A 20,474-nucleotide genomic window follows, 5' to 3' on the forward strand; every position below is an offset into this window, starting at 1 on the left:
AAAGGGAGGTGGGCAGGGGGTTGGGGTGACTGGGTGATGGGCACTGAGGGGGGCACTTGGCAGGATGAGCACTGGGTGTTATGCTATATGCTGGCAAATTGAACTCCAATAAAAAAATAAAAAAAATAAATAAAGAGCTGCATGTTTCTATGGAGGACCTCACCAATACCTGTTATTTTCTGTTTTATGTTAGCCATCCTAATGGATGTGAGGTGGTATCTCATAGTATGGATTTGCGTTTCCCTAGGAATTAATCATATTTAATACATTTTCTGGTGGTCGTTGGCCATTTGCTTATCTTCTTTGGAAAAAATGTCTACTCCAGCTCTTTGTTCACTTTTTAATCAGGTTATTTGTTTTCTTCTTGTTCAGTTTTAGCAGTTCTTTATATATTCTGGATAAATATATCAGATATATGATCTCAAATATTCTGTGGAATGCCTTTTTATTCTGTTGATAGTAACTTTCTTTTTTATTGGTGTTCGACTTGCAAACATATAGCATAACACCCAGTGCTCATCCCATCAAGTGCCCCCCTCAGTGCCCATCACCCAGTCACCCCCACCTCCTGCCCAACTCCCCTTCCACCACCCCTTGTTTCTCAGAGTTAGGAGTCTCTCATGTTCTGTCTCCCTTTCTGATATTTCCCACTCATTTTTTTCTCCTTTCCCCTTTATTCCCTTTCACTATTTTTTTATATTACCCAAATGATAGTAACTTCTAATTGAAATTTTATAAATTTCAGTTTTCCCTTTCTCTTGTTACCTATGCTTTTAGTGATATATCCAAGAAATAAATTCCTAATGTCATGAAACTCTTCCACTATGTTTAGGACTTTCATTTTATTAGTTTTTTTTTAAAGATTTTATTTATTCATGAGAAACAGAGAGACAGACAGACAGAGACAGAGACACAGGCAGTGAGAGAAGGAGGCTCCATACAGGGAGTCTGATGTGGGATTTGATCCCGGGACTCCAGGACCACACCCTGTGCTGAAGGCAGGCACTAAACCGCTAAGCCACCCAGGGATCCCCCATTGTCAGCTCTTACATTTAGGTCTTTGATCTATTTTGAGTTAATTTTTATATATGGTGCTAGGTCAGAATCCAAACTCCTTCTTTTGCATACGAATATTCAGTTTTTTTAGCTTCATTGGTTGAGAAGTCCATCTTTTCTATTGAACTCTAGGAAAAAAAAAAACAAAACTGAAGGTTGCTGGAGGGAAAGGGGGGTGGGGGAAGGAGTAACTTAGTGATGGGCATTAAGGAGGTCACTTGATATAGCAAACACTGAGTGTTATGTGCAACTGATGAATCACTGAATTCTACCTTGGAAACTAATAATACCAATAATACTACTAAACTGAATTTAAATAAAGAATTAAAAAGACCATCTTTTCCTCGATTGATTGGCATTGGTACCTTTGTTGAAAATCATTTGACCACGTATGTAGGGTTTATTTCTAGTTCTTCTATCCTGTTGGTCTACATATGTCTTTATGCCACTATTGCATTATTTTGATTACTGTAGCTTCGTAGTAACTTTTGAAATCAGGAAATAGGAGTCCTCCAGGTTTTTAAAAATATTATTTCAACTATTTATTTAGGCTGCCCTGAGAGGACATATGAATTTTTCAATGGGATTTTCTATTCCTACAAAAACATCACTGGGATTCTGGTAAGTTACATTACATCTATGTATCATGTATCATACTAACATCTTAGCAATTAAGAATTCTTATTCATGGGATCCCTGGGTGGCGCAGCGGTTTGGCGCCTGCCTTTGGCCCAGGGCACGATCCTGGAGATCCGGGATCGAATCCCACGTCGGGCTCCCGGTGCATGGAGCCTGCTTCTCTCTCTCTCTCCTCTCTGTGTGTGTGTGTGTGTGACTATCATAAATAAATAAAAAAAATATAAAAAATTCTTATTCACATGTATACCATGTGTTTCATTTATTTAGGTCTACTTTCAGTAATGTTTTGCATTATACAAAACTGGTTAATTCATAAGTATTTTATTCTTTTTGATGCTATTGTAAATGGAATTGCTTTCTTAATTTCCGTTTCAGATTGGTTATTGTTAGTGTAGAGAAATGCAACTACCGGTTATCTGTTGACTTTCGATCCTGCTATTTTACTGAATTCAACTTTTAGCTTTAACCATTTGTGTGTGAGGGAGTAGGTAACAAAGTTTTAAACACATAAGATTATATAAACTCCCCACAGAGACAATTTTACTTCCTTTCCATTTTGGATGCCTTTCATTTAATTTTCTTGGCTGATTTCTCTGGCTAAACTATGTTGACTAAAAGTGGTGAAAGTAGGCATCCTTACCTTATTCCCAACCTTCAAGAAAAAGGTTTTTTGTTTTGTTTTGTTTTTTACTATTTACTGTGATGTTTACTGTGGGCGTCCTATAGGATTTTCATTATGTTAAGGCAGTTTCCTTCTATGCCTAGTTTGTTGGAATGTTTTATTATGAAAGCATGTTCTCCAATTGAGATAATCCTTGTTTTCCCCCTCCTTCATTTTGAAATCTAGTGTATGACACTAATATTTGTATACTGAACCACTCTTGCTTCCCAGGAATAAATCCAACTTGGTTTTGGTGTTTAATTCTTTTAACATGCTACTGAATTTGTTGGAATTCTATTGAGGAATTTCACAACAATATTCATAAGGGATATTGGTCTATAGTATTCTTTTCTTATAGTGCCTTGGTTTGGCTTTGTTATCAGAATACTGCAGGCCTCATGTAATGAAATGAGAAGTGTTTCCCCCTCGTAAGTATTTTGGAAAAGTTTGAGAAGGATTAGTGTTATTTCTTTTAAATGTTTGGTAGAATTTACCAATTAAGCAATCACGTCCAGGCTGTTTTTCATTGGGAGATTTTTGATTACTGATTCAATACTTCTAATTATAGATGTAGTTATAGATCAACCAGTCAGAGATCCAGATTTTTTTTTCTAGTTTTTCTATGATCTAGCCTTGGCAGGTTTGTCCTTTCACAAGCTTGTTCATTTTCTGAAAGTTATACAACATGTTGGATAGCACTCCTAGTACTCTCTTGTAATCCTTATTTCTACATAATCAGTAGTAATGGCCTCACTTCCATGTGTTTTTACTTTGAATCTTAGTCCATGTAACAAAAGTTTAACATGTTATCTTTTCAAGAATCAAGTTTTAGTTTTGATTTTTTTAATTCTCTAGTTTATCTCTGCCCTGATCTTTATTATATCCCTTCTACTACCTTTGGGCTTAGTTTCTACTTCTTTTCTTAGTTCTTTAGTTTGTACAGTTAGATGTTGATTTGAGATTTTTTTTAAAGATTTTATTTATTCATGAGAAAGGGAGGGAGGCGGGGGGCAGAGACACAGGCAGAGGTAGAAGCAGGCTCCACACAGGGAGTCCGATGTGGGACTCGATCCCAGGTCTCCAGGATCACACCCTGGGCTGAAGGCAGACTCTCAGCCAGCCAGGCATCCAAGATTTTTCATTTTTATTATAAGCATTTATAGCCATAAATTTCCCTCTTACTACTTTGTTCACTATGCTTCATAAATTTTGTGTTGGGCTTTCATTTTCATTTACCTCCTTGTATTTTCTAATTTCCCTTCTGATTTTTCTTTTACTCACTGATCATATAAGAGTACATGTAGTTTTCTCTAATTTTCGGATTTTACCGTTTTCTAGTATTGATTTCTAACTGTATCCCATTATAACTGGGAAGATATTCTGTATTATATCTTTTTAGATCTTCAGAGTTAATCTACAGCCCAACAGATAGTCTACCCTGGAAAATGTCTCGTGCACCTGAGAAGAATGTGTGCTTTTGTTACAATGGAGAGTGTTCTGTACTTGTCTACTAGATCTAATTGATTTGTTGTATTAATTCTTCTGTTTCCTTATCTTCTGTTTATATAGATTATTCAGAGTGTGTTATCAAAGTCTTGGATGATTTCTGTAACATTGTCTACTTTTCCCTTAAATTCTGTCAATTTTAGCTAGATGTGTTTTGATCTGTTATTATATAAATGTTTATAATTATTAAATCTTCAGGCCGTGTTAAACCTTTTATTACTATCTATTGTCCTTGACTCTTTAGTATAGCCATTCCTGATCTCTCTTGGCTACTATTGGCATAGAATAACATTTTCTATCCTCTCACTTGTAATCTATCTGTTTTGGATCTAAAGTAAGTCTCCTGTATATAACCTACAATTGGATCATGTTTTTATCCATTTTGCCAACCTCTGTCTTTTGATTGCTTTAAATATAAATGGATTAAACTCCCCAATCACCAATAAAAGGGAACTTATGCCATTTTGCTATTCATTTTCTGTATGCGCCTTATACTCTGTGTCCCTAACTTCCTATATTACAGTATTTTGTGCTTGACTTTTTATAGTGAAATGTTTAAATACTTCCTAATTTCCTTGTGTGTATATTCTACAACTATTTGGGGAGATTTTCCTGAAGACTACTGTTAATATTCTAAAGTTATAATACACTGATTTATTATCATCTTAACTTCAATAACATACAAAACCACTACTCATTTAAAACTGTATCCAATAACTGTTGATATCACAAAATTATGTCTTTAGATATTGAGTGTCCTAAAACAAGGTAGTATTTTTAAAAATATTCTTTCAAATTATGTAGGAAATGACTTAGTTATAAATCAAAGTTATACCAAATATTGTATCAATATTTAACTGAATTAGTCCCTGAAATTATATACAAAATGGTTAAAAAGTAATATTGCAATATTACTATTTTATGTCTTTTATGGACTTCATTTCGTGTATGTTTCAATTTTTGAGACATTTCTTTAAATGACTTCAAGTTATGGTCTAGTGTCCTCTCATTTTACCCAACAGGACTCTTTTGAGCATTTTTTTATATAGAAAATCTAGTGGTAACCAACTCTCACCTTCTATTTATCAGAATTTTATGTTCTCCCTTTTAATGGACATTTTTGTTGGACACAGGATTTTTGGTTAACATTTTTTTTTTCCCTTTTAACATTTTGAATATACTGGTTCATTGCTGTCTGGCTTCCAATGTTTTCAATAAGAAATATGCTGATAATCTTTTGAAGACTCCTTAGATGTGATGAGTCACTTTTCTCTTGCTATTTGCAAGATTTTATCTGAATTTCTCAAGTTCAATTAACATGTCTAGGTTTGGATCTCTTTGAGTTATCCCATTTAGGTTTGCTGAGTTTCTCTGATATTTATATTCATGTCTTCCATCAAAACTAGGATGTTTTCAGCCACTATTTCTTCAAATATTTTGTTGGCACCTTTTGCTCTTTTCCTTTTGGGACTCCTGCAATGCATATTTAACCATTTGATGTTGTCCCAACAAACTCCTTAGGCTCCAGTTACTTTTCAATCTTTTTTGGTTTCTTATACTAAATAATTTTCATTGTTCTACATTCAAGTGCCATAATTATTTCTTCTCCATGGACAATTGGTCTTTGAAATCTCAGTGATTTTTTTTTTATTTCAGTTATTACATTTTTCAGGCCTAGAATTTTTGTTTTCAGGTTCTCTTTTTTTTTGATATTTCCATTTTTTAAAGATAATTTTGTTGCTTTTTGCAAACTTTAATTTTGCAAAAAATTTAATTTTAAATTTTAGGTTTTTAAAAAATTAATCTTCATTTAACTCGTTGAGCATTTTTAGGGCAGTTACTTTAAAATCTTTGTATTATAGATCTCATTAAATCTTTTTCAGGGACAGTTTTGTTTTTTATTCCTTTGAATAGTCCATATTTTCCTATTTCTTTGGATACCGTAAAATTTGTTGAAAACTAGAATTTGTATCTAAAATGTGTTAACTCTCAAAATCACGTTCTTTCCCTTCAATGGGGCTTGCAATATTTTTGTTACTGTTTTTACATTTTGTAGGCTATCTCTGTACTAAGGATCAGCTGAGGTATAAACATAAATATAAGGCATTCTTAGGTCTCTTCTAAGCCCACCCCTCTCCCTGGACATGCATGGTTACTTTCTAATTTTCCTTATTTATGCAATTCCTTTTAAATATCCTAATCTTTAATGCCTGGCTCCCCTCAAAATAAAAAAAATAGAAAAAAATATAGGGAATGGGGATCAAGGGCACTAAGCCCTTTAAATGATGTGAAAATTATTTTAGCCAGAGAGAGAGGCTTGCAACAGTGGAGGGAAGGGTGCACCCCTGGCCACTGATGCCTCGTTTGCATCTTTGTGATCAGAAACAGAAATCAAAGCTCTGATCTCAGATGTTTGGAATATAAATTCTTAATTTTTTATTTTTATTTTTAACCAACTCTTGTTACTGCATGCTGTGTGTTAGCTGTTGGAGACCAAGTGCCCCGCTGCCTGCTATAGCACCGTAGGTTGGAGAAGGGTAGCTACCCCTAGGCTAAGAGCTAATATGGAGAGAACTCACCTTCCATGCCTCCCCCTGTAAAGCAGAAGCCTTCAGTAGATCCCAGAGTTACCAAATAGTTCCTAGAGGCAGATTCTGGCAGTGTAATGGTTTAGATGGAAAAACAGATTCCTGGTGCCTTCTATTCCATCATCTTTTCAGAATCCCCTGCTTTTTGTATTTTTTTCAAAATTTTTAGTTGTGATCAGTAGGAAAGATAGGCTATAGTAGACTTATTTAATCTTGTCAGAATAAGAATATTAAACAGTTGTTTTAGACTACATGTATGTGTAAGTTTGACTGAAATGTAATCTGATTTTCTGCCAAAACATTTTCAAATAAGGAAATCTAATATAACTATACAAATAAATATAAATTATACTGTTTAGCCCATCACTAGGATTATAAAGATAAATTATACTGCTTAGCCCATCACAGAAAAAAAAACACATGGGCATTTTCCTCTATATTAGATTTATAAATTTCTATTTGTAAATAAGTTATCTTTTAAAACAGATTTTTCTATGTGTCTATACATTTACATAGTCCTTTTCATGACTCAGAAACCCTTAAAGTTAATCAAATTATTATGAAGCTTCTGGTGAATAGTCAGGAGGATACCATATTTAACCACATCTTTTTTTTTTCCCCTGACATAACTTCTCAATAGTCTAGAGTTCTGCAAAAACATTTTTTAAATTACCTCTTAGTTTTCTATCTATATTAACTAATAGTTTTAATAGAAAATTACTCCAAGGAATTACTTAAGAAATTGATAGGCTCACAGGATTTAAGGTAGCATTTTTAAGCAAGAAATAATTCCGCTTTGGTATTAAATTGGATCTAGCAGGATGCATTAGTTTTACTCTGGAGGGCTATAAGAAAAATGAAGAGAAGGTTTACTATATTTATGTCAAAGTAATTCTGCATTCAAAGAGTAATGGGCAGTCATGTGCAGGAAGAGGAATACCCATGTTGGTTTGACTCACGTGATTTTTGCTTTATGAAGTTATACATTATCATAGTGGTTGGCAAAAAAAAAAAAAAAGATTGCGGTAGAACTACTACATTTAAATAAATGAATTGTTTCATTATGACTGAGTGAAAAATTAATCCAGTAGGAATTGTATTTCTTTTAATCTTTTTCTGATGGTCTTTGATTTGATAAGGGTACACCTTACCAGTTAATGTGAAATCAGAGCGCTCACTACTCCAAGCTGCACACTTGTCATTTTCATTTTCACATTTAACAAACATTTGCACACCAACTCCAAATAGAGGCAATCAGTTCCAAGTATTGTAAACAGAATAAATTACAGATGTTTTGGGGATTGAATTCCAAATCTGCTTGATTTAAACTTACAAAATCAGACTAAAAACTACTTCTATGCACTTTGATATTTAATTATCTAAAAGCATAGAAACATTATCATCCTGAAAGTGTTTTATTATAAAAATTCATATAAGTAATGTATGTTTTTAAATTACAAAGCTCTCTTCTAATCTTGTTTTCATAATGAAATTTATTTAAGTCTAATATAAGCATAATGTAGAGTAATGTGTCTTCTGTACCACAAAATGAATGTAGAGGATAAATTCATTATTTCTTCTTCAGCAGATCTCTTTTTAATCTCAGAGCTATAGGCAGAATAATTTTTTTTCCTCTGACTATACTGATGAGGATTCCAAACTAATTTTGAGTAAAACAAGAAGTATTTTAAAATATGGTTTTATCATATTCTTCAGGCTCCTCAACTTCCCAAGTGTCCTCCCTTTTAATCCCAGTCTTAATTTTAAGATGGTATTATTTACCCTGCATTATCAAATATGAGATAGTAGACATGTTTATCGAAACTCTGAAGGTATTTTGTAAGTACTCTTTATTTGATACATTTTTATCCAGTATTCCAAGTTTTTAGATTATTTTGTAAAGCAACTTTGTTTTTTATAAATGGAACAAGAATTCTATAAGTAAAAACTCTTCTCTGATTAAATTTAAACCTAGGGACTTTGCAACACAATCATCTTTAGTAGGACCAGTCCTTTCCAATGGTCTAGAAACTGCATTAAAAATTGTCCATATGGCAATGTAAGTATTTGTGGAGGAGGTAAATAGTTGCATATGTTTTAGAGAATTGATGCAGACAAAATGAGTTGCAAATTCAAAATAAAAACAGTTTATATCTTCCAAAATGTTTCTTTATATTTATTTAGCATTTTAATTTTTTTTCCATTGAGCATTGCAATTTCTTGAATTTTAACAATATGAGTATTTCTGTTTTGCTCATTATGCTTTGACTGTCTTTATCACAGAAATTCTGTAATAGGTAGTTTCCAGTTAATTAGGAAATTAACACAGAGTTTTAGACTTGCATTCTGAAAATTCTGTCGAGTCAGACTGATATTGAAGTGTACTTTATTCCTTTGCCAGGTACAGGGGCTTCCTACTAAGTCTCTAGGAATGCATAGGCCTACAATCAGATATATCTCATGTGCATATTTAATCTGAAAAACTAAACTTCATATTTATTGCCAATGCAAAATTTATATAATACATTGTTCTTACCTTCCCACACTCCTGAATTTTTCAGTAGAAATAGGTTTTAAAAACACAAAATACAATGGCTCTATAAGAAGTCATTATTTAAGATTGATTGATTAACTTATATAATTTTCTTTCAACAAAAGAATTTAAGAAAAAAAATCCATAATCTTTCCTTGATTCATAAGAAAAATATTGGGTACTTGTTACTAATTAGAGATATTATAAAATCAATTGATGATTTATGGAAAATACATAATTTTAAAATTATATATAAATATGCATTATGATGAGTATGATCTTAAAATATACAGCTCAGGGAGTTTTGACAAATATACCCAGTTATGAGTTTAATGTGATATAAACACAAAATATTTTGATCACCTTCCAAGCTAACTTTTGTCTCTTAATATGGTCTGTATTGTCTCCATCCCCATAGTCCCTGGTAACCATTCATTTGTTTCTTGCCCCTAGCATTTTGTGTTATTGTCTTTTGATTTTTCTATAGAATCATATAAGCAGAATTATACAATGTGTAGCTATAGCTTTAACATAATGATTTTCAGATGAATGAATATTATTTATCAAATGTCTCATTGATATTCATTTGAATTGCTTTCAGTTTTGGTTCTAATGAATAAAGCTACTGTGAGCATTATACAGAAGTGTTTCTATATACAGAGGTTTTCCCTTTTTGGATAAAAACCAAAAGTGGACACGGTGGGCTGAATGGTAAATTCTATATTTAACTTTAAGAAACTTCCAAATTGTTTTCCAAAGTTGCTATGTCATTTACATTGCTACTAGAAATGGGTGAGAGTTCCAATTATTCCACATCCTCAACAGCATTTTAGTATCTTCAATCTTTTTAATTTAAAATCATTCTAAAAGGGATGTAGGGACATTGCACTGTTGTGTTCATTTGCATTTCTTTAATGATTTATGGTACTGAGCATCTATTTATGTTGTAATTTATTAGCTCCATATCTTATTTGAAGAAGTTTTTGTTCAATTTCATTCTTACTTGCTATTACTGAGTGTCTTGTCTTCTTACTGACTTGTAATGATTCTTTATATATTCTGGGGGAAACAAATCCTTTACCAGACATTTTTTGCAAACTAAGGTGTATAGCTTATTTTCTTCATTAGCAAAGTTCTCTTTTAAAGAGTAAAATGTTTTTTGATGGTGTTCTTCCAATCTATTTTTTCTAATTCAGTGTTTTGTGTTTTATTCTAATAAATTGCCTAACTCAAAGTCATAAACATTTAACATATGAATTATTCTTAATATTTTATAGTTTTAGTGTTTTCATTCTTAACTATCATCCATTTTCACTTAGTTATGTTACATACGATTTGAAGTAAAAATTAAGGTTCATTATTACCTTTTGACATTTTATGTGCAAATTTTCCAACATATGATGAAAAGATTTCTCTCATGGAATTACATGACCAGTTATATTGAAAATAAATTAACCAATTATGTGTGGATCTATTTATGAGTTTTCTGTCCTGTTTTACCATTTTTAATCCATAAGTTAAAATCATGCAGGCTTGACCTCTATCCATTTATGATAAGTTACCAAAAAAAAAATCAGGTTCTATGCATTCTCCCTTTGATTTTATGTATCCTCTTAAATGGCAGAACAATGCACTTAAAATCACAAACCCAAGAGAGAACTATATATATTGACTAAAATAAAGAATACAATGAACATAACATTGATGGTTTCAAAAGGAAGACTGTATAAAGATTCTCCAGGGAAACACAATCAATAGAATATATAGAGAGAAGGATACCTGGAAGTCAGGATAATTGAAAGTACCCAAGCTGAAAAGAACAAAGAATAATAAAAAAAGAAGATAAGAGATCTTTTAGATAATATCAGAACAAACATTGACATTATAGGGGTGTCAGAAAAGGAAGAGAGCAAGAGAGACAGAAAATACATTTGAAGAAACAATAGCTGAAAACTTCCCTAACCTGGGGAAGGAAACAGACATCCAGGTTGAGGAAGCACAGAAAGTTCCAAATAAGATGGACCCAAGAAGATCCACATCACACAGCATAATAATTAAAATGATAAAGAGAGAATTTTAAAAACAGCAAATGGGAAGCAGCTAGTTTTATACAAGGGAAATCCCTATGCTATTAGCTGATTTTCCAACAAAAACATGGTAGATCAGAAGAAAGTGGCATGCACCATTCAAAGTGCTAGAGGGGGAAAAACAAAACCAAACAAACAAAACCCTTGCAATCAATAATACTTTATTTGGTGAAGTTATTCAGAATTGAAGGAGAGATAAGACGAACAAGAATTAACTGAGTTAATCACCACTAAACTAGCCTAATAAGAAATGTTAAAAAGAAGTCTTTCTGTAGAAAACAAGAGGCCATAAACAGAAGTGAGAAAATTATCAAAGGAAATAATTTCATGAGTAAAAGCAAACATGCAATAAAGATAGATCAACTTTTATATCTAAAAAAATAGTTAAGGGAACTCACAAAAAGACATGTCAGGCCACAAAGCAAGTTTCAATAAATTTAAGGTGGAAATCATCAAGCATCATTTCCAAGCACAATGCTATTAAATTAGATATTAATTACAAGGGGAAACTAGATAAAAACAAACACACAGAAGCTAAACAACATGTTACTAAAAAACCAATGGGTCAAGGAAGAAATCAAAGAGGAAATCTAAAAGAATACATGGAAACAAATGAAAGTGAAAAAAAAATAATAATCCAAAATCTTTGGGACCCAATGAAAGCAGTTCTAAGATGGAAATTTATAGCTGTACAGGCAACCTCAACAAACAGAAACAAACAAACAAACAAAAAAACACACAAAAAAACACAACAATCTAGCTTGACACTTTTAAAAAAAGTAAAAACAGAACAAAGTCCAAAGCTTGAGAAGCTTCATTTATTTATGTTCTAATCAAATAGAAAAGAAAAAATAATCAATGAAATCAATAACTAATTCTTTGGGGGAATAATGAACAAAATTGATAAATCTTTAACCAAACTCATCAAGAAAAAAAGAGTGATAGAAGAACCAAATGAATAAAATCAGATATAAAGAAGAGAGATAACAATACACCACAGAAATACAGAGGATATAAAATACTACTATAAAAAATAATATGCCACCCAATTGAACATAGAAGTGAATTAATTCTTAGATGCATACAATTCTAAAACTGAATCAGGAAGAAATAAAGTTTTAACATTCAAATTACTAGTAACAAAATTGAATTGATATTCAAAAAAAAAACTTCCAATAAACAAAAGTCGAGGACTATATGGTTTCACAAAACTTTGCAAGAAGAGTTAATAATTATTCTTTTCAAACATCCAAAACTAGAAGAGGGAAAGCTTTCAAATATACTCTACAAGTCCACCATTACTGTGATACATAAACTAGACAAAGACACTAAAAAAGAAACAAAAAAACCCTAACTACAAGCTAAATTCCTAATAAACATAGATGCAAAAATTCTCAACAAAATGTTAGCAAACCACATTCAACAATACATTAAAAGGATCATTCACCATGATCAAGTGAGATTTACCCCAGGGAAGCAAAGCTGACTCAATATTTGCAAATCAGTGTGATAGATCACATTAACAAAATGAAGGATAAAGTTCAGGATCATCTCAATAGATGGAAAGCATTTGACAAAATTTAATTTCCATTTATGATAAAAAACTCTCAACAAAATGGTTTTGCAAGGAATGTGCTTCAACATAATAAAGGCCATACATATTTGACAAACCCACAACTAACATCATACTCAATGGTGGAAAAGTGAGAGCTATTCCTCTAACATCAGGACAAAAACAAGGATGTCCACTCTCACCACTTTCACTCAACATAGTACTGGAAGTCCTGGCCTCAGTAATCAGACAAAAAGAAACAAAGGCATCCAAATTGGTAAGGAAGAAGTAAAACCCTCACTATTTGCAGATGATACACTATATACAGAAAACCCTGAAGACTTCACCAAAAAACTTTAGAATAAATAAATTCAGTAAAGTTGCAGGATACAAAATTAAGAAGGAGAAATATCTTGTATTTCTATACACTAAGGAGGCAGTAGAGACAGAAATTAAGAAAACAGTCCTATTTATAATTGCACCACAAAGAATAAAATAGGTAGGAATAAACATAACAAAGTGAAAGATGATTTGATCACTATAAAATGAGGATGAAAAAAATTGAAGATGACTCATAAGAAATGGAAAAATATAGCATGGTCATGGATTGGAAGAAGGAATATTCTTAAAATGACCATACTACCTAAAGTAATCTACAGATTCAATGCAATTCCTATTAAAATACTGAGAACATTTTTTGGGGGTGCCTGTGTAGGCATCCAACCCTTGATTTTGGCTTAGGTCATGATCTCAGGGTCATTAGGTCAAGCCCCATGTCAGGCACTGTACTCAGTGCAGAGTCTGCTTGAGATTCTCTTCTTCTTCCTCTGTCCCTCCCCCCCACTCACATGCACTCTAAAAATAAATGAAATCTTAAAAAAAATACTAATAGCATTTTTCACAGAACTATAATAATCCTTAAAGTTGTATGTGTAGGACAGCAAAGGACATCAAATAAGGCACCTGGGTGGCCCAGTCAGTTAAGCACCTGCCTTCAGCTCTGGAAGTGATCCCAGGGTCCTGGGAGCAAGCCCCACATTGAGCTCCCTGCTCAGTGGGGAGCCTGTTTCTCCCTCTGCCTGCTGCTCCCCCTGCTTGTGCTTTCTCTCAGTCATATAAATAAATATAAGACCTCACATACAAAGCATTTTTTAAAGTTTAAAAGTATTTTTTAAAGATTTTATTTATTTATTCTGAGAGACACAGAGAGAGGCAGAGACACAGGCTAAGGGAGAAGCAGACTGCATGCAGGGAGCCCAATGCAGGACTCGATCCCAAGACTCCAGTATCACGCCCGCCAAAGACAGACACTTAACTGCTGAGTCACCCCAGTGTCCCTTTTTTAAGTTTTTAAAATTTATTTATGAGAGACAGAGAGAAAGAGACAGAGAGGGCGAGGGTACAGGGGGGAGCAGAGGGAGAGGGACAAGTAGGCTCTTCAATGAGTGTAGAACCTGATCCAGGGCTGATCCCAGGATGCTGAGATCATGACCTAAGCCAAAACCAAGAGTTAGATGCTTGGCCAACTGAGCTACCCAGGTGCCCCTAGCCAAAGCAACTGGAGAAAGAAAACAAGAGGTATCACAATCCCAAACTTCAAGACGTACTAAAGGTATGATAATCAACACAGAGTATAGCACTGGCACAGAAATAAACAAGTAGATCAGTGGAACAGATAGAGAGCCCAGAAATAAAGATACACTTTTATGGTCAATTTACAACAAAAGAAGACTATATAATGGGAGAAAGGCATTCCCTTCAACAAATATTGCTGGAAGTACTAGACAGCTCTCCGCAAAAGAATGAAACCGGACTACTTGCTTATAATATGTACAGAAGTAAACTCAAAAGAGATTAAGACCTGAAACCATAAAGCCATAGGCCATAATCTCCTGGACATCAACTTTAGCAACATTTTTCCAGATAGGTCTCCTCAAGCAAGAGAACCAAAAGCAAAAACTAAACTACTGGGGTTACTCCAAAGGTGTAAACTTTTCCATAGTGAAGGATACCGTTCTCTCTTTTTCTAGTGTCTCGTCCTTTGTATCTCATTCACTGAACGGGTTCCGTTGCCTGCCTAATTTAAGGCAATCCCTAGCAGTCGCAGGAGGAGTCCCCCAGGGAGCAGGTGCTGAGCTAGATAGTGGTAGGCAGGACCTTCATTAGGGAGTCCTCCTGAGACCAACACCTATGAAAAGGCAGTGACGGGAAACAGGATTGGACAGAGGGCGAAGCTGGGCTTCAGTCAGGAGCATGAAAGCTTCCTCTGACCCATAGGAAGCTTTGGAAATGGGATAGCCTTTTCAGAGCTTCCCACGTTGGGGTGAAGATTCTGGGTTGTCTCGTATTCAAGCTCCTTAAGCATTGATACAGGCTGCTCTTTGAAAACCACCTTACCTTTGGGGAGACGTCTGTCTTGAACCAAAACTATCCTCAAAGAGGGCTGATAGCTGAGGGGTGTCTACTGGCAGCACATTTGATAGCTGGGAGAAAAAGTCCTTCATTCCCGGAGATGGTTTTTGGCTCTGCATCACAAAATTGAAAAACAGAAATGGAATTACTGTGGATGGATTAAAATATTTATGATCCATGCTGAGTGGCTACAGAAGGTACCACTCTCTTGAAGGTAAAAGTTCCCTGTCCTATAACTTATTACAATTCTGCAGTTCAGGGGACAGATTTTCTCTTTGGTAGACAACCAAAGTCTACTTCTCTTCTGTGTCGTCCTTTACCCTACCCCACACTCCCTCACTTTCTCTTTCACTCTTTCTCGTTTATCCATACTCAACACACTCCATAGCCAGGAGCGGTAGCATTTATCTGTAGAATAAAAGCCTAGGAGCAGCTCTAAAAATACTCTGCACAGAGTTTCATAGTTGATGGGCCCTGGGAGAGGAGCAGCCCACAGCTGTAAGTAACCTTGGATATCTACTCTTCCCAGGGTTAAAAACAATTATGAGAAGGAAAATTACATAATAGCTCAAAATTTTATTCCAATCTGGTAAATTTTTTTTAGTCTCTGAAACAATCCCATCACAGACATTTTCTAGATGCTTGAACTTTAGCAAATTGTTTCATATATTTGAACCTTAATATGTTTTTATTTATCAGAAAATATAATCCTGGTAGAATCATGGTCAAAATAGACCATATATTCATATATATATGTTCTACTGTATATGCATTATATATTACATAATAGTGTCCAGTTCAGTACATGCAATACTGTCCATATATATGTGTCCAGTACCTCATACCCAATATTAAAGACACCAAGTAAAATTAATTACCTGTATATAATGAAAATTATTTTTCCATTTCTAGCACTGCAGTATTTTAGGGAAAAATTAAAAATCAAAAAATTATTCATATATCTTGCTTTTTTAAAGATTTACCTATTTGAGAGAGAGAGAGAGAGAGAGAGAGAGAAAGTGTATGTCTTCAAGCACAAGTGGGAGGGGCAGAGGGAGAGAGAATCTCACATAGACTCTGCACTGAGCATGGAGCCAGAGGTGGGGCTCCGTCTCACAGCATTGAGATCAAGACCTGAACCAAAACCAAGAGTCAGACACTTAAAGAACTATGCTACCCAGAGGCTTTATTTGCTCTTAAGTATCATCATAAATTTTCCCTCATTTTCTCAGCTGATATTTCCAGGATCCTCTCTACCACCAAACTAGAAATTTGGAATCCCCTACTTGCCTTATCCCCTGACCAAATCCATCCACCTTTACCTTTTATACATAAACATATATATATTAAATTCTGTCTCCATTTTACCCTCATTACTACTGTCCTCGGTCAGGCTGTACTCAGTAAGACTCTTTATTACCATGACAGCCTCGTAACTGGTCTCCTTCCTTAGCTCTTAGTATAGTCATATTTTCCTCAAATCCACCCTCCTTATGTAGATTACAACAATCCATACTAATCTGACCATATCAATTTTAGGATGAAAGTTCTTCATTGGAATGATGTTGCCCAAGAGTGGATGTATATAATTTTTTTTTTAACACAACAGGTTGGCGTTCTCATTACTTCAACCCTGTATTTATTACTGGCTTCCTTTGTATTGCCTCTTCATTCTTCACAGTGCAAATTTAACAAAAACCTTCATGTAATTACACATGCCATATCCTGTCTGGATTCTATTCTGGTCTTCATGTACATCAATCTTATTTTTGATGCAAAAAACAAACAGGCATAGACTCTATCTGCCTAATACAATGTTAGACATAGTGTGGAGACATTAAAAGGACTTCCTAAAACCATTTCTGTTTAACCTGTGAATGCTCTTTATTAAAGTCAGTTGAAATATGCATCCTACCCTGCTTATATCTGTATAAGTAATGGAAAGTAATCACTGAATTCTAATTGTTGTGGTTTAGTTTAAAATATCTTTGTTTAGTTTCTGGAGAAAAATCATTCATAAATCAATGTATTTGAATTGATTCTAACTTTAAAATTTGTAGCAAATTCTTAATAACTCATAAATAACAGACAACACTGAATATTCACATTAATCCCAGACATCCCTTTCTTATTAAACTTTGAGAGATAGCATACAATTTCCAAACGGAAACCAATTTAGCCCTTTTTGTGCTTAGAATATTACCCATCACACTTTGGATAGGCAGGTTTCCTTAATTGCTTTGTTGCAAAAACAATTTATGTGCTTTCTAAATGAGTTTAATTTTCTTTTAAGTTTTTCTTATAAAAACATGCAGCATAGTAAAAATCAAATAAATTATCCACATGGCAGACTCCATTCTCTCTTCTTCTATCAATAAAATGAAATCCCTCAAGACTCCATTAGCAAGGCATAGTATATAGAAAGGCATACATTGGTGAAAAATTTTAAAGAAAAGGGAAATACTATTACCTACATTATAAATCTCCCCCCTTTTCTCCTGAATAAGTCATTGTAAATAAATAATTCTCTAAACCTAAATTATAAAGATTATGGCCTGAAATACTACTAAAGATAACTGAGATTATGTCATATTTGTAAAGCATTGTCATAGCTAACTTGGGAGGGATTTTAATGTTCTATTTAGGATTTAAATGATTTTAACAGATCATCGACATCTTTCAGCTAACCACACAAATGTTTTAGTGTCATTTATTTCATTTTGTAGAGTGCAGCAGTGAGAACCAGGAAAGAAAACCCTGAATATGAGATACAAAAGAGGCCCAAGATATTCAACTACTTGATTGAGCCACCTAGAGGATAGTCATAGCTTCAACTTGTGGTTAGGCTCTACAACGTGATTAAGTTAGGACTTAATCAAACACTTTCCTCAATGCTTTTCATTTCAGAACATCTTAAGATCCAAGGAGAAGGCAAGGAATCTCAAGCCTAGGCATGGCACAAATAAGAAACATCCAACAGCCCATTCTGCAATTTAAATACAATTAGGTGTCTGTCTTTTGGTTTGCCCTTGTAGCCAGAACATGGAGGGTATATATCTGAGATAGGCCACGCTCAAAAATTCCAAAATTAGCTGAAACACCAACACTGTGGTTCCAGTTCACCAAGGGATACCATGGTGCTTGTCTTCTCAGGGGAAGATAACATCCCTACACACCACTGACAGGGCTTGTGTTTTAAGATGTTTTGTTCTTGAGGAGGAGGCAAGATGGCGAAGAGGAGGGGTTTTCCTTACATTTGGTTCCCCAGACTTAGCTAGATAAATTTCAAACCATCCTGAACACCTATGAATTCAACCCGAGATGTAAAGAAAGAACAGATGGAAGGCTAGAGAGAGAAAAGTGATCACGTCTTAGAAGGCAGGATTGTGGAGAAGAGAAACTGGGGGTAACATATCAGATTAACAGCAGGGGAGGGAGGCTTTGTAAACTGGCTGCAGGAAAGCAATACAGCACATGATCGGGACCCTTCAAAACCTGCTCCTGAGAGTCTTCCCTACCTGAAAAGTGCTCAGTGGTAAAATAGGGCAAGATCACAGGAAGAGCAATGAAGTCTCGATATTTCTGGAGACACAGAAAGATCAGGGGCATCCTGGGAAAAAGCTCAACTTATGCCATAAACTGCAAACCATGCTCAGATCAGGGGACTGATGCTGTCCTAGGGTCCGATAAAGGTCTGGAATGCAGCAACCCTCTTCAGGCATCTGGGAGAGGTGGAGCTGGTGAGCACACAAGATGGCAAAAGCTCTCCCACTGCCCGGCACCCTTCAGATTGTTCAAGTCAGTGCCCCCACACCTGCCCCCAGGAGGATCTGAGCCAGTGCACACTAAGAGACTGTAGCTCTTGGCTCTGGGGCTGGAGATCTGGCCATTGACATTTTTTTTTCCTTTCCCCCTGAAGAGGCACAGCCTCCAGGGAACAAAGGCCTTACAGGGCAAATAGCTCACACGGAGCAGGGCCACCTGGCAAGGGGCAAGACATCTCCCCCAGGCACACACCTGAGCATCAGGGCAGCAGGCCCCTCCCCCAGAGTAACTACTGGAAGAATAAGGGAAGAGCAAGTTTACTGACTACACAGCACTGGAAAGCTTCAGGATTGAGGGAAAATAGTATATAGAACTCAAGGGTTTTCCTTATGATTTATCTTTCAGGTTAAAAATTTCCAATATTTTTTTTTTCTGTCTTAACTACAATATTTTATCAACTTTTCATTTTTAAGTTGTTTTTTTTTTCTTTTTGGCTTTAAAATTTTTACTATTACATCTCAGATATGTTCTTCACTTTTGGCTTCCTTTCAACATATTCAATTTAATTTTTGTAGATCGGAGTTTTGGAGGTTTTTTTTTTTTGTCTTGTTTTGTTTTATAGTTTCAGAATTTAGTGCCTTCTAGCATACATATCAAGATATACTCAGAAACAAGTGTAGCATTGTGTTGGTCTACTCTGTGAGATTATATTATATCTTCCTTCCCATCCCATACCCCTCTTTTGTCTTGTTTTTGTTGTTGCTGTTATTTCTCCATATAAACTTTGCTTATTTATGTAAATTTGGAATTAAGCGCCTTCTAACATACAGACCAAAATATGCTCAGAACTAAGAATCATCATCTTGGTCTACCCCGTGAGACTATTCTCTCTTCCCCACCATTCCCCCCACCCCAACCTTAAGCATTTTTAAGTTTTACTTTTTTTCTTTTTAATTTGTTTTTCACTTTTGTTTTTTTGTTCTGGTCCCTGACCTCTTCAGAATTGTGTAGGGTGTATCTTACTTAGGTTATGGTTGATATTTTTGACTCTGCTCGGCTCACACAGGCATTCTGCACTGAACAAATGGACTAGAAGGAAGTCTTCACCACAGAAAAAAGAACCAGAAGTAATACTCTCTCCCACAGAGCTAATGGATATGGATTTAAGTAAGATATCAGAGATACAATTCAGGATTACAATTATAAAATTACTGGTAGCTCTTGAAAAAAAAAGCATAAAAGACTCTAGAGATTCTCTTAACTATGAATTGAGAACTAATCACACTGAAATTAAAAATCCTGTAGCTGAGATGCAGTCTAAACTGGATGCTCTAACAGCTAGGGTTAATGAGGCAGAAAAGTGAGTGACATAGAAGACAAGTTGATGGAAAGGAAGAAAGCTGAGGAAAAGAAAGAAAAACTAAGAGTCCACAAGGAGAGGCTCAAGAAATTAAGTGACAGTTTAAGAATATTTATCATTTTGGGATTCCAGAGGATGTGGAGAGAGAGAGGGGGCTAGGAAGTATGTTCGAACAAATCATAGCTGAGAACTTCCCTAATCTGGGGAAAGAATCGAGAATTCAGATCCAAGAGGTAGAGAGGACAGCCCCCCACAAAATCAACAAAATCTCATCAACACTCCGACATATAATAGTGAAGCTTACAAATTTCAGAG

The 20,474-nt window shown here is 34.7% G+C and overlaps 1 long non-coding RNA gene across 1 annotated transcript in view; it reads right to left on the bottom strand.

Moving 5' to 3' along the window:
• Positions 1 to 930: 930 nt before the first annotated feature.
• The window catches only part of LOC140637514 (uncharacterized), a 157,440-nt gene continuing 137,896 nt past the window's right edge, over positions 931 to 20,474 (bottom strand). Inside the window, exons 2-3 of the long non-coding RNA XR_012034607.1 lie at positions 15,020 to 15,147; positions 931 to 1,184 (exon numbers count right to left, since the gene is read on the bottom strand). This is a non-coding gene — a long non-coding RNA (uncharacterized lncRNA). The remainder of the gene's footprint in view (positions 1,185 to 15,019; positions 15,148 to 20,474) is intronic.

Source organism: Canis lupus, chromosome 8, assembly GCF_048164855.1.
Source record: "Canis lupus baileyi chromosome 8, mCanLup2.hap1, whole genome shotgun sequence".
Classification (NCBI taxonomy): domain Eukaryota; kingdom Metazoa; phylum Chordata; class Mammalia; order Carnivora; family Canidae; genus Canis; species Canis lupus.